Consider the following 8,363-nt stretch of genomic DNA (forward strand, 5'->3'; position numbering starts at 1 on the left):
GGCTTGAAGTAGGTATTTCAAGAAAGGGACTGGCTGGGATTGGGCAAAGTTGTGACAGCATAGTTTATTGGTAGACACAGCAAGATGGGGTTTCTGATGAGTGAGCTGTTTGCTCATATGAACCAAACTGTTGGCCAGAAAATAACTGGATTTTCAGAATTTGCTAAATAGCAGTGAAATATTTATTGGTTTGCTGTCTTATCTTATTGTCAAGAATGTCACAGGTTAGACAGTTAAGTCATGCTGACACACATGGCTTCAGTTCAATCCCAGAAGTTGAGTTATTTGGATACTGTTCTTCTCAACACCCAGCTGCTCTAGAGCTCCTTTACCCCTGAGTTAGAGACCTGGGGCACGGTCAGTCCAGATGGGAGGAACAGGGGCCTTTGGTCCTGCTGAACCAGATTCATCACCCTGGGAAAGTCTTCAGCCAACACCTTGACTTCACTGAACTTCCTGAGAGAACCCAAACCAGAGCCACTCACCTAAACCATGTCCAGATTCCCGACTGACAAAAAATAAGAGGAAAGCTCTTCAAGAGAGTGAAACCTTAAAGAACAGCAAAGATACTTAGAATTTGGCAGCCTTTGACAAGGCTGCCAGTGAGGGCTTAAAGAAAAGGGAAGAGAATTAAACTGGGCCTGAGAGGGAAGGGAACACTTGCTTTGGAATGGCTGAAAGTCCGGGAACACTGCCACCTTCAGTGACAAGGAAAGTAGAAAGTGTTCTTGACGATCTGGGCACTCCAGCTTGTCTGGGCCTTGCGAAGTTTTTGAATGGCTCTGCTCAGACCAAGACTTGAGTGCAAAATCAACATCAAGGACATACATCTACACAAAACTTGTACATGAATATTCATAGTACATTACTCATAATAGCCAACAATTGGAAACGACAGATGAATGGATAAACAAATGTGGTACATCCACACAATGAAATATTATTTGGCAAGAAAAAGGAATGAAGTACTGCTATAACATGGATGAATCTTGAAACAAATTATGCTAACTGAAAGCAGCCACACTCAAAAGACCTCTTACTATTCCTTTGCAATGAAGTGTCCAGAATAAACAAATCCCTAAGGACAGTGAGGAGGTTGGTGGTTTGGAGGGCCTGGAGAGGGTGGAACAGGAAGAGATGGCTGAGGGGTATGGGATTTCTTTGGTGGGGTGATAAAAATGTTCTGGAATGAGACAGTGGTGATGGGATGAGCACCTCTACTCTGTGAATATACTAAAAACCACTGCAGTGTATACTTGAGTGGTAAGGTTTTTGTGTGTAAATTATTCCTCAATAAAACTGTTATTGTAATAAATTAACCAGAAAGGGCTTGCCCAGTTCTGAAGATAACTTTAAGAGGCAACCGAGCTTCAGTGTTTCTGGCCAGAGGAGAAAAAGTGGACGAGAAAGAGGGACAGGCGCAGAGGGCAATGGAGGGAGCTGCAAAATGAAATCATCAGGTTTTTACAATTTTGTCGTATTATGGGGGTACAAATGTTGTGAAATCGTCAGGTTTGAGCTGCAATTTGGGGTCTGAAAGAGTTAATTTTCTCACAGTTTCTTAGGCCACTCTCAAATCAACACTTTGAGAATGGTTACCAAAATTCTCCAAAGTGACCACCTTGATGGAATCGCGCCATCTAGGGCGGGGAGCGCGGGAGCCGAGTTCCAGTGTGGACACCCAGGGCAGGCAGGATGGTCCCCGAGGGGCAGGACCTTCGACTGAGGCCAGCCCGGGAGAGTCTGGCAACAGGTCGATACAAAGCTCATGCACCTCAGGCCTCAGACCCCCAACCTGATGTAATGCTGACCTAAAGGAATGTTCTGGAGGACAGAGGGGTGAAGAGAGAATCTTTCTGAAAACAAGGCAAAACGAAGTTCTGTTGAGGATTTTATAGATAATCCAATGGAAAGATGGTCTGTCTTTTAACACAGGGACTCAGGATTGGGCAAAGCCTATGACTCAACAGTACAGGACAAACAGATGCAGCCAAGTGAGGCTTCTAATGAGTCAGTTGGTACCTAGGTCCGCAAACTGTTGGCCAGGATACATCATTTTTGCAGGATTCTCCTGAAGCAAACAGTGAAGTTATTTATTGGTTTACTGGTTAGTCTTATCTTCCTAGAAGGAATTTTCTGAAAAAAAAAACAAAACATTAAATCAGGTTGATACAGGTGCTCTCAGTTCTCAAGCCTGAGAGTTGAGTTGATACTCATCCTCAGTGTTCTGTCAAGGCCATTCTGCCTTTTCCACCTTATTTTCTATGTCATCATTTTTTCCTGGCTTCAAGAAGCCCTCCTAGCAGTACATTAGGACCAGCTGCAGGTGTAACGCTGTTCTAAAGAATTTCTCCCAGGGAAAGGTGAAAACTACCCAGGGAAAAGTGAAAAGAGGAACTTTACTCCATGCATTTTATGGGACTAGTATAAACTTAATATAATAAAGGCTAGTCTCACACATGAACAAAGCAGTGAAGACCTAAATAAATATTAACAAACTAGCAGCAAATAAGAAAGAATAACATATGCTCAAGTTGGGCTTATTCCAGGAAAGCAAGATTTATTTAACTTGATAAGCAATATATGTAATTCATCATATTTACAGAATAAAAGTGAAAAATCACACAATCATCTCAATATGTGCAGGATAAAACGTTTTATTACATAAGAACATTTGATAAAAAATTAAATGCTTGGTCATGGTTTTAAGAAACCATTAGCAAGTTAGGTATAGAACAGAACTTCCTTAATTTGATCCAGAGTACCTTAAGAAAAATAAACAAAACACTGACTGGTGAGAAGTTCTCAATACCACCCAATGATGAGGACGGTGGCAAACCTGCCAACCTTCCCACTGACCAAAGACTTTGGAGAGTAAACAAATGCATGCAGATTTTAGAGGGAAGTAAAAGTATGGAAAAAGGGACCAGCCTGGTGAGTTTTAGGGCCATTTTTAAGGCTTACACGAGAGGACAGGTAGAGGATCCCAGCACAGTGCAACTCACTATCTTTAAGAGAGCCTGGGCCAATGCAATTTCTAGAAAGTGAGGAAGGACTCCTAAAAAGAGAGCTAGAAAAGGGAGTCCAAAATTCTGTGTAAACTCAAGTCTCTGGCTGAAGTCTGGACCATGCAGGTGGCAAGCAGATTCTAGCAGCTTGCAGGCAAGGCTGCAATGGAGACTAGAGGCTGCTTGCTGCCAGCCAGCCGAGTGTGCCTCTCGAGTCCGACCAAGTTAACTTCCTGCCAAAAGAAAAACACCAACACCCAGCCCCTGAGTCACCCCAGCTTCTGAGGCTTCCCAGCTGAGGCCCAGGACAATAAGCAACACAGACAAAATATCCCTGCAATATTTTTTCCAAGCTCTGAGTCACAGAACCTGTGCACATAGCAAACTGTGCTGTTCTGCTGGGATGGCTTGTTACGCAGCGGTAGGTAATAAGACAGTTGGGTGGGCATCTACTGCTACCTGCCTCCCCAAAAAGGAATGGAACAAAATAAAGACAAAGGAAGAAACAGAAAACAAACATAAATAGAAAAGACTAAAACCAAAGACTGATTATTTCAAATTATCAAAGAAAGATAAACCTTTGACAGTATTAGCAAGTTAACAGAAGAAAAGTTGCAAATAATAAAAATATAGAATTAAAAAGGAAATAAATACAGGCACAGCAGAATATTTAAAAACAATAATAAGATATCATAGACAACTTCTCATGAGTAAATCTGAAATCCTATATAAATGGATACATTTACAGAAAAATATAAAATGTCAAACTAGTATAAAAAGAAATAGCGACTGTTAACAATTAAATATATAGAAAGGCCATTCAAAACCATCTCCACAAAAAAGCCCCAGCCCCAGACAGACTAAATTGATAATTTAGAATAGATAATTTCTGCCTTTACACATATTTACTGAAAATAGATGAAGAGAGAAGTCTTGCCAACTCCTTTTAGGAGGTTAGGAAACCATAATTCCCAGTCGATGTAAAAAATAACTTATACAAATAAAATTATAGGCTGGGCATGGTGGCTCACACCTGTAATCCCAGCACTTCAGGAGGCCAAGGTAGGAGGATTGCTTGAAACTAGTAGTTCAAGACCAGCCTGAGCAAGAGCAAAACCCTGTCTCTACAAAAAACAGAAAAATTAGCCAGGTATGGTTGCACATGCCTGTAGTCCCAGCTGCTTGGGAGGCTGAGGCAGGAAGATAGCTTGAGCCCAGGACTTTGAGGTTGCTGTGAGCTATGATGATGCCACTGCACTCTAGCCCAGGTGATAGTGAGACCCTGTCTTAAAAATAATAATAAAAATAAACATAAAGTAAATTTTAAAATAATAAAATTATAGGTCAACTCAGTCAAAAATAGAGGTGCAAATTTTAAAGGAATTCACGATTAATTTTTTTTAAAAGGCAGGGCCATGATTAGGGCACTTGCTTTGGGCAGAAAATTTAAGGATATTCCAAAAAACTCAGTCCTAAAGATAAGTATTTTAAGGCACTACCTTAAAAATCTAAGTTGATGCAAAATAAAAAACCCTGTGATGAACAAAATATCCAAATCTTAAGTGAAGTCAGCATCAGTATTACTGATTTTTTTTTTCTTTCACCTCAGCTCCAATATGGCTTAGCATGGCACAGTTACTGGTTCTGTCTCTATTTATATCTTTATTTTGTTCATAACTGATTTTTGCAGTATTATTTTTGAATTTTTAAAATATTTATCATGATGACTGAGCTTTTTGGCACCTCTTTAAACTTCACTTGGCTCCCTCCCCTGACCCTGGTTCTGGCCTTGAAAGATAATCTGTCTGGATAAGTAGGGCTCATGTGAGGGACACAGGGACGGCTGAACATCAGAGATTCTGTCAACTCAGTTCCTCTGCCATTACAGGAAAAGCAGTGTGAGACTTTCTCAACAGATGCAGAAAGAGCATTTTACTAAAGAAGAAACACTGTTATGATTAAAATTCTGGAACATAAAGGAAACAAGAAAACTTCCTTAACTTGAGAAAGGCTACCCACCAATAACCTAGATAGATGTTTTATTTAATGGATAAAACTTAGACACACACCTTTAAGATTGGAAACAAGACGGGCAGGATACCTATTGCCTGTGCTAATGTCTGACAGTACTGGGCACTCTGGCCAATACAATAAATTAAGAATAAAGGAAAAGTATAAATATAAATGGAAGATATAGAACTGTCATTGTTTGGAAATGTGACGATAATAAACAACTAAACCAGCTAACTATCTGAATAAATGCAAGAGTCCATCAAGGTTGCTATATGCATGACCAACTTAAAAAGCATTAATAGATTGTGTTCCTCCATACTCATAATAACCAAATAGAAAATATAATAGAAAATAAGATTCATTCATAAGAGCAGCAAATACTCTAAGGTATCTGAGAGTTAAGCTAATAAAAATGAACAAGAACTGTATGGAGAAAAATATTAAAGTCTATTAAGATCATAAAGAAAGATAAATGAAGGCTATTCTATGTGCCGTATACTATGTAAATATGTCAATTCTCTCTGAATTAACCCACAAACTCAATGGAAATCCAATCAAAATTCCACCAGAAATTTTTTTAGACACTCAACAAACTTACTCTAAAATGTATAGAAAATAAAATAGCAAAATTTATCATTCTAAAGTAAATACAAATCAAGACTCTTTATGTTGCAGAATTAAGCAATTAGATTAGAAAAGAAGATATGACAGAATTACTTGGCACAGGAGAAAAAAAAGATAAAACTGTCTTCACACATATGATCATTGTAGAAAACTAATAGAGGCCAGGCGCTGTGGCTCACGCCTGTAATCCTAGCACTCTGGGAGGCCGAGGCAGGCAGAGTGCTCGAGGTCAAGGGTTCAAAACCAGCCTGAGCAAGAGTGAGACCCCATCTCTACTATAAATAGAAAGAAATTAATTGGCCAATATATATAGAAAAACTTAGCCGGGCATGGTGGTGCATGCCTGTAGTCCCAGCTACTCAGGAGGCTGAGGCAGTAGGATCGCTTGAGCCCAGGAGTTTGAAGTTGCTGTGAGCTAGGTTAACGTCATGGCACTCATTCTAGCCTGGACAACAAAGCCTGAGACTCTGTCTCAAAAAAAAAGAAAAGAAAAGAAAAGTAATAGAATCTACAAAAATGCTACTCGAACAAATAAATGAGTTTAACAAGGCTGCAGGACATAAAATCAATATACAAAAAACAATTGTATTTCTATACTGGCAACAAACACTTGGAAATTGAATATTTAAAACAATGCCCTTTTCTAGCCATTGAAACCACAAAGATAAATAAAAATTTTTAAAAGCATCCTTTACAATAACACCAAGAGATATGAAATACTTAATTTCAAATATGACAAAAGATGTGTAAATCTGTACACTGAAAACTATTATACAAAATGATGCTGAGTTTAAAGAAGACCCAAACATACAGAATGTTTGGGAATGCCAAAAAAAAAAAAAAAAAGAAGACCCAAATAAATAGAGAGATATACATACTGTGTTCACGAGACAAAAAAGCTGTCAGTTCTCCCCTTCTTCCCAAATTCATCTATGGACTCAACACAATTCCAATCAAAATGTCCAAATGCCAGAAGGCTTCTTTTTTTTTTTTTTTTTTTTTTTTTGAGACAGTCTTGCTCTGTTGCCCAGGCTAGAGGGCAGTGGCCTCATCATTGCAACCTCAAACTCCTGGGCTCAAGCAATCCTGCCTCAGTCTCCCAGAGTGCTAGGATTACAGGCCTGAGCCACCATGACTGGCCAGCATTTTTTAGGGGGGGTGGGGGTAGAAAATGATAAATGAGTCTAAAATTTATATCAAAATGCAGAGAACCTAAAAGAGCCAAAATAAGTGCAAAAAAACAAAGTTGGAGAATTAGCACTACCTGATTTCAAGGCTAATTAGAAAGCAACAGTAACCAAGACGCATTGATTGTGTATTGGCACAAAGATAGATGAGTAAGTCAGGATAGAAAAGTCTGGGTGTGTACCCACATGTATGTGGGCAATACATTTTTAAGAAAGTCTTTTCAACAAACAATATTGGAACAATTGGATATCCATATTTAAAATTTTTTTTTTTAAATTTTTGGCTTTCTAATTTTGTTGTGTAATTGGTGTAATAAGGCATCTTGTCATTTTAATTTGGATTTTTCAGGGTACTGATGAGTTTAAGTATCTCTCCATATGCTTCTCAGGTATCTAGGTTTCCCCTTCTATGAACTGCCTGTTCTTATCTTTTGCACATTGGTCTATTGGGTTTGTCTTTTTCTTTGAATATTAATCTTTTATATTCTTCTTCTTTTATATTGCAAATACCTCCTCCTAGTAGCCTGTGTTCTTTGTTAAGTCAGATGTTAAATAGAATTTTTCCTGATAACCCAGAATTGGTTTCAAGGACATAGAACTAAGGACTCAGATACATCAAGTACTATGTATTCTACAGAAAACTACAAACAGGGTCATAATCATTTGGATCATTTCAAGTTTTTGGTTGTTATGAATAAAGCCACTGTAAACGTTTACATATAGGTTTCTGTGTGAACAAAGATGTTCATTTCAGCCAACTAATGGTTATAATTCAGTCATGATTTGACAAGTGGAGCTGCATCACTATCACTCTTCTCATAGCATATTAAATTTGATATGTAACCAACTGTTTTTCTGGTAAAAGATTCCAGAGAATGTAACCAACAGTTAAACCATTTCTCACCTCCTCGTTATAATTATTAAACTTCTTTCAGCATCAGCACCACTTATGTGAGCGTCACCCATTAGCCAATGACTGGACTCTTTGCTGAATCAGGTAATGGCTTTTAAACAATGGAAGAACGAATTGCCTCACTTTTTTGTGCTATTCACAATGTAATGACTGTAGACACAACACGCTTTTAACTTTAATTTTCTTACATTTTCTCTATCACTTTAAACACTCAACAATACGATCAATCCATCCCTGATTTGTAGCATGTGCCGATTTCCATGGTGCAAATTTGCTCACCACTGCCAAGTTCAAGCTGCCAATGTGACGTCACCGAAAGCGGAGTTGGGCTGAGAGGTGTAGCATTTCCACAATTCAGTTACAACACATCTAAACAACTTCGAGAGTGTGGATAATAGCAGAATGAAGTAAAATGCCTTTTTAAAAAAGATGAAATAGTAAAATGAGTATAAATGAGTGAAGTTTAATTTTTATTAATGTATTTAATGATAAGCTCGGGATGGGCTCTTGGCCAGCTCGGACACCTGCCCAGCAGCCAGGGATCCTTACTGCACTGGATGGGTGACCAGTGCACCCCACAGCACCTTCTGGCAGCCCCGCCGTGACACTGTGCCCTCT

This window comes from Microcebus murinus, chromosome 16, assembly GCF_040939455.1.
Source record: "Microcebus murinus isolate Inina chromosome 16, M.murinus_Inina_mat1.0, whole genome shotgun sequence".
In the NCBI taxonomy this organism is placed as follows: Eukaryota; Metazoa; Chordata; class Mammalia; order Primates; family Cheirogaleidae; genus Microcebus; species Microcebus murinus.